A 7878-nucleotide genomic window follows, 5' to 3' on the forward strand; every position below is an offset into this window, starting at 1 on the left:
TGAGTTCACAGGTGTAATGACCAATCGGTACTCTTTCTTATTAACGATTCCTGATGAATATTTCACCGACCTTCTTGGGGAATTGCCGTTATAATTTTCCACGGGGGTGTGTATCACCTTGGTTACTTATTGCAAGAAGGTCATCGGTTGGCCTAGTTCCTTACTACGAGCCACGCGATCTGCTCAACATCCTCTCATCCATTTTCCCTTTTTCTGTTTCACTTCCTTCACGATGCACCTTTCTCCTGCTTGTTTCACGGTCCATATAGTATTACTTCTCAGAATAATACTAATAATCGGAATAGGGGAAAATCTGAGAGATTCTATGGCTCGCTAACACGGCAAATCTTCCAACCTTGAAATCTCACCAAGCTTTGATCTTGAACCCACTGATCCCACTCTCGATCGTATTAACGATATTGCTAGTTTATTCACGTCGAGCATCTAACTAAATTACAGTTTATACCTGAGCACGTTTGTGTCCTAGAAAAAATATGACATAAAACGTGACGAAATTGCGAAGTTTTAGAAAATTAGCGAAAATTAGTCTGTTCTACTATTCGACGAAAGAAAGTGGAAATACAGGGTGTCGAGGAAACGTGAAAACTTGTGTGATGGTACAATACTGCGAACAATATGAATTTCAATTGTGAAAGAAAAATATTTTCCGTACTCTTCAATATTTTTCTCCGGAAAAATACGACGTTCTATCGCACCGTGACAATACCATTTGTGTGTAAATAAAAAAGGCGAACGTTCCTAAGAATTGGACGGTTCTATAGTCCGAATTTTCTATGCAGTGATTATTTTCTATTTCTGCATGGATATCGATTTTTTCAACCGCGTTCTCTTTTTAACCAAGAATACTGGAATGGTTTTGTGTGATGTACGCGAGCGTAGAAAGAATCGAATAATTAAAATATACCAAGCTGAATATTTATAAAAGGATCTATTTCAGGGATCGTGCTGAAAAAGTCAGAAATAGATCGTACCTTTCAGCCAGTAATATTGCATTCTCTTTTAAATACTTCGCTACTTCGATTTTTATACGTTCAATTATTATACACTGCGAAATTTTCGATACGTGCACATTTTCATTCAACAGTTTCTCGTATATGAATATTTGTATTTTCATTCCACGTTACATTTGTACGCTTTCACCTTTAATTGGCTATTCTTCTTATAAAATATTTCATTATCAACGTTAAACGAGAGATTTTACGATACTTTACTACCAAGAATTACGTACTCGTCGATTAATCATCGTTATTTAACGTATCTACCATTTCGATGGCCTGATTCGATTCGTTCTACTTGCAAGTAGTCGGTCACTGATTTTAATCAGCCGTATCCTTATCTTTACAGTTTACACTACACCGACAACTGTTTGCTATTTTCTCATTAATTAATATTCATATTCTTGTTAAAAAAGAAACTGTCTTTTATTTTTTATTAAAATTACCGTGCAAGTACGTAAATAATAATGATTTTCGATATTAATAAAAAATTTCAACATGAAATTACGGATCAATTAATATTCCTCTAATACGAAACCAGAAAAAAGCAAGAACTCTGTGAAAGAAGTAGAACCATCTAAATAGGTTAATTCTGTTTTCCCCTGTAGATGGTCAATTATCGATTCAATGCTCTTTCATTCTACCTGTACGATGTTTTACACCGTGTTACATTCTGTTTCCACTATATTCAGTCTACCAATGCAACTCTACCCCAATAAAAATCATTTAAAATACTAGACGAACCGAAAAAAAGAAGAAAGAAATCTTTCAACCATCTGTATAATTCAATTAATTTTTTTTACAGTGCAAAAACATGTACTTACATAGCGTTTCACATTTCACAAAGTTTTTATTTAACTTTTGGGCAAACGAAACCTTTCTCCGATGCTAAGCCAGAAAAAAATATCCTTTAATTAACACTACAGTGGAATCCAATTTCTCTTCATACTATATAGAGCCTATAGGGAAGGCAATTAACGAGTCGATGCACCAGCATGTGCATGCACAGGACGCTTGAAATCGTTCGTAGAAGCAATCGGGACGCAATAATGTAACGGCTGTGCGATATCGCGATGCAAATCAGTACCGGTTGTTATCGTGATCGGTTGTCGACGACAGAACAACAATTTCGCCGAGTGATTACTCGATCGGAAAAGCTGCTCGAAGATCCTCTCTCTCTTTCTCTCTATCTCTCTCCCATTTTCTCCCACTCTCTCTTTCTCTCTCTCTCTCTCTCACTCTTTCTTTCCCTTAGAAGGATACGGCAATCGATCGATAAAAGAACGCGCTTGCGTTTCCTATTTCTTCGTAATATGGACGGGAACATGATGATCGGTTGACCCAGTTCCTTCGGGTTTGAACATCAGCTTCGGACTCGCCTCTGAAATTAGGCTGCAAACAGCAGCCAAGGGGAATGCCCACGAAGGCTAACGACGCGAAGTGATCAAACAGTCGCTTGTTGGAATTCCGGATGCACCGATGTTCACCGATCGTTTCCGGAAAGCTTTACCCGGCATTCTCGCGTAGACGAGGCTATGTACGTATTTAATTTCGAGAGGAAACATATCTATTCCTGGTGTACGTACATACACAGAAGTTTTTTTGGGGGCCACGGTGTGAAAGTTGGCCCCGATATCATTCTACGTCTTCGTTTCGCTAGGAAGAAAGTTTCAGTTCGCTCTAAGACGCATCGGATTCCTCGAAGGCTACAAAAGTTTCCCCGGTTCCGACGCTTTCTAACTTTTCGACCGATGGATTTTTCGTGTTTTTACACCCGCTGAAATATTGCATTGCTGTCTAATACCTTAACGTCCGGGCAAATGGAGGTCTAATTGCGTTTTAAGTAGTGCTCGCGTGCTGGTTTCGTTAGATGTAACTTTGTTTCTGGTTTTGCTGAAATGTATTACAGATTAGCGAATACTTTTTGAAAATTTTCAGTTCATTTTTATATAACGAACTGTGCTTTCCTTTGAAAGAAATTTTCTGTTTCCGAGTAAAAGTTATAATTATTGCCAAGAGAAGTGTGTACACAATTTCTCCTCGAGATACTGCTTTATACACTTCAATAGTTATGAAATAAGGATTTGTATGTTTATGTCTGAAGAAACTGTAGCTAAAAAGCTTGTTAATTAAAGGTAAAAAATATATAAATTCGTAAATGTCATGTTAAATGGTATTGAAACAAGTTTCGAATTTAGTAACGTAAACGTAACAAGTATAGAAGCTCCAACGATTCACAGAGCTATTTCACATAGAACGAAAATTATCACCTTTCAAGGTTTCTAATTCCTCCTAATTATTTCACACTTTTACACGATACAAAGGTAAAACTCGTAATACAAATCCGAAAGTGACATTTTTTAATTCACCTCGTACACGCATGAACCACCTATCCATTTAAACGATAAATCCTCCGCAACGCCATCGCAATTTTTGCGCGAACGATGCATCGCAATCTTCATATTTCACCGCGGAGCAACGAAAAAAGGAGAAAACGTGAACGAACATTAATGAAAAGTGAAACCGATAGTTTGCCGTGCAACAGAAAAACGCGTCCACGTTAAAAATCCACGATCAGACATGTGGAAGGCAACATCTGCGCGCTAGTATCGAACGAACCGGTGTATATACATATAAAATTACCAGCAGGAGAGCTCCTTCGTCCGAGTAACAAGTGCCATTTTATTAGAAGTCCGCGCGCGCACCGGTAAATCTTTTTTACTATGACTGCTCGCCTCGTACGTTCCTTTTGTGGCCGTCGTGGAAACACGTTTCTTCGCCGGCTTGAAAGCTAATATTTATGCGTCTTTTTCCGATCATAAATCCCACAGGGGTGAAGGGTGAGCCGCGCATAGAGGGGCGGCGAGCCAAGGGCGCGGTGCTTCGCACAGTTAGATCGTACGGGGAAAAGAAGCGTAGAGAGCTCGAGAGACACGGTATCAAAGGAGCCATTATGCGTTTTCGTGTACTCTCTGCACGTGAAACATCGTTTCTTACAATATTTTCCACGGTGAAACTTCGACGGCGTCAATATGCTTGCCTGCAGCGAGAACGCCAGGGTGGCCGTTTTATATTGCTACTTCCTATTTTATTGGAACAAATTTATCGCCGGCACTCCAGCTGCGATATCGCTGCCCGTTAGCCGTTTTACTACGTGTTGATTGTTACCAGTTTTACTGAACATTACCTCCCGCGGAGGGGAACCTGGGGCATTTGTCGACAGCGAGACGGCTAATTGTTCCCGTTGCTGTTAGAGGTGGAACGAGACGTTGGAGAAACTAAGCAAATGACTTTGCAGAGTTAACGAGTGGTTGTGATCAATTTCTCTTGGAATTATCTTAATCCTTTCGCTGCTGTTAGAGCTCATATGCGTTTTCTGCAGCTTCCTTGGCGCCATTTGGCACACTTGTATCTTAATTTTTGTCCCTTGCGCATTTTCCATCTTAATTTAATAAGAGAAATTTTTAAGTTTGATTTTTAAATTATTCGAAAATTTTAAAACAGTAGAACGAAGGACTTTGTAGCTGCGATGGAGCATCTACCGTGTTACATTTAACAGACATGGCATAGTTCTTATGAATGTGAACCTTAAAGTCTACTTTTTAGAATAAGTTTCATTGCCACTTAATTTTACACCTATCTATTATAGATAAATGCGGCAAATTATATTAAAATAATCCGCAATTCTTTATAATCAAAGAATATTATTACTTCGAACCCATTGTTCCCTTTCATTTCTCAACAAAAGCTTATTTTCGTATTTCACATTCCTCGTGAAACTATTCGACTCTCGTTACGAGTCTCTTTTTGTACCATTCGCAACAGAGCGAATAATTAGTCGCTTTATCGACAATAAAATATTCCATTCAGTTGAACTAATATTATAATTAGAAATAAAAAGGCGGAAATTTCTGCCAACTAACACACTCGCAATAAATACCTGTTTCTCGCATTTTATAAACGTGGAAATACATACCAGGATCGCTTTTAAAACGTGCACAATGAGCATCGGGGTAGCAAAGCTGCTACTTTTTAATTAAATTATACATTCCACTGATAAAACGATTCGAGTAGTCCTACTGTTTTTCATACAACAAATTTAACAAACAATCTTCGAATTTCTTTCCATTTTATCACAGTTCAATTTCATCGTGCTTCTCGTAAAACGCAGAAGTACCTCGAAGAATCGGAGAAAAAGGGTTTAGAAGAAACGAAGAAATTCGACGAACCTTGACATTTCAAACGAATTACATTCAATTAACGGTAACCGGGTGTACGGTGTTATCGCGAGATTGATAATTGTTCGAGGATGTAATATACGCAACAACAAATTAACGTTTAACTCGATTCGTTCTGTAAATTGTACGTTTTTGCTTGTTGATTCTGGCTCTGTTATCGTTGACAACGGTGGTAACGTATCGAATAATCGACAAGTAAATTCGAGTTCTGTGTTAACAAAACGTCAAAACACGAAGTAAAACGTTATTTTTCTGGCGTCACTCGAAATCGTCAACACAGCTGATCCATAATAACGCGTCTGTAACGCACAGAGATGAACGACAGACAGTAAATGGTACTACAACATCCCTTTTTATCACGGCGAAAATATTGCAGCGCGAGCGTAAAATGCATAAAATCTCCGCCGCGATGCATATCGCATTGATTGCAAAAGCGAAAAAAGAACATTCGTGTTTCGAACATTTTCAAGCATCATCCGTCGACGGGGGAAAAAAGACCCGATAAAGCTGAAAGTGCAATTCGCGGTTGTGATGAAAATAAGAAAGGAAAACTGCAATCGAACATTTCTATATCTTGTACAATTCAAGGATACCTTTTCCAATAGCGGATTTTTTATAAGGTTATTATACGTGTAATTTCTGTTTCGTTTTAAACGAGGAAATGATTGGAAATGTTGGAAGCGGTATCAAGCGGAATTGTACATCACGAATTACTATTAGTGATACGTAAATATTATCCGTATCAGTGTATGTGTTTGCTATGTCTAATTATGATAAATATTAGTTGTCCAATCGATAAGTGGAAAAGGTTCCATTTCTGCACGATTTCTCACGGTTTTCATAAATTCGTAGTATACCGTAGAATATCATTCCTTCACATATGTGAAAATATTAGAATTTTAAGAAGGTTAGATAAAACATTTTTCCCAATTTTTCCGATTTAACCGTAATAAAAAAAGCATACTTCTGTATTTTATTTTCTTATTTTTTATAAAATTAATTTCATTTGTTTCGTTTGTTTCACAAGGAAATCTACTAATTTCTTTTCATTCTACAACAGTGACAAGAAAGAAGAACAAAGGACACTTGTTTTGTTCAAGTTTTGAGGAAAACACGCGAAGTTTTGGCCAACCGCGGCCAATTACGAGATAAACAGGTCTACTTTCGTCTGAAATACACGTATCAAGGCGAATTTCATGGTGTCAGGGTCAGTTTCGGAGATAGAGAGTTTCGCGGAACGATAAAGACCATTCAGAGTAACCGGAAGTCAAAGTCAGACTTATACAGTGCCAGAGAATGGTCAGAGTGCCATGAAAGCAGGGAGCAATCGCGGTTACAAAGTGGAAAGATAAATTCAAAGCGTCAAAGGTTGCAGCATTGAAGGATGAACCGACGCGAATTCTCCGAAGTATAAATCTCAACCTCCGAAAGCATTAACGAAGGACCGGCAAGTGCAGTTGCTATTAGAATTTATGCACCTGCTGGCTCGTTATTTCAAATGTACTCTGTTGTTCATAAGTATTAGCAAAGCAATTATTCTATGACTTAAATTACATTTCTTCGCCAAAGTTGGTATCATACATCATTAAAAATGTACAGGGTGTTCGCTTTAATTAGTTTCCAGCATTTTTCGCACAAGTGGCAGTGATGTGTGAGAAAAAAGAGTTTCATTATTTTTCAAATTTGCAATAATTTTCACGTAACGACTATACCATGAATTCTTTAAGTTCAACGACCTGCAACAAACTCATTTTCAACCTCAATTTCGTGTCAATGTTTGCTGTGGCATAATGAACGACGCACTATTAAGATCTTATTTCTACGACCTTAAATAGAAATACACATTTAGAAATGACTATTAAGGCTTCCCTGATGAAGTGAATATTTCTTCCATAAGAACACGTCTTGCACCCGGTAAGCCTCAACAGTAATGACCGTGTGACACCTGGCTGTGAAAACCCCAAATCTTGTATATTTACAAATTTACATGTACTCGTACTACGAGATTTCAAACTGAGTCGTTTTCTTCAAGATCTTAATAATTTTATTACCACAGCAAGTGTTTTAACACTCACGAACGACCAGTACAGCCGAAGTTTCAACGAGTTCCGACACCGATCACCCAAAACCTATCCGTCTTCTGTGACGTAAACGCGGGATCGACTCGCTTCATCGGCGAATTCGCGCGGCGCGATAAAAACGGCGACGGAAAGGTATAGCTACGCAGGCTTTGCAGTATCGCACAAAGTGGAGCGTAGGAGATATTCCAGCGACAAGCGGAGAACGTACTCTCGAACACCTGTAGCTAGATCGATCGAAGAGGCCGTGCCCTAAAGTGCGACGCTCTAGAATATGTGCTTTAGGAACAACCACTTATAGTTGACCTAAGAAAAACTTGCATAACGAACAGCTTAAAGTAGCAATGATCTACTGTACTAGGCAGGTCCGCTTGAAACAAACGGGCACAGACGCTGTGCTAGGGGTTTTTCTCTTCTTTCTCGCCGACGAACGCGTCTAGAACGGATAGGGTTTCGGACACCTGTAGCTATATCGATCGGCCGAGGTCGGTCGACAGCCCTCGACCTCGAAACCACCCCTTTGCCGGTGGCACTCGGGAGGAGGGG

Source organism: Habropoda laboriosa, unplaced genomic scaffold (assembly GCF_001263275.1).
Source record: "Habropoda laboriosa isolate 0110345459 unplaced genomic scaffold, ASM126327v1 scaffold78, whole genome shotgun sequence".
Lineage (NCBI taxonomy): Eukaryota > Metazoa > Arthropoda > Insecta > Hymenoptera > Apidae > Habropoda > Habropoda laboriosa.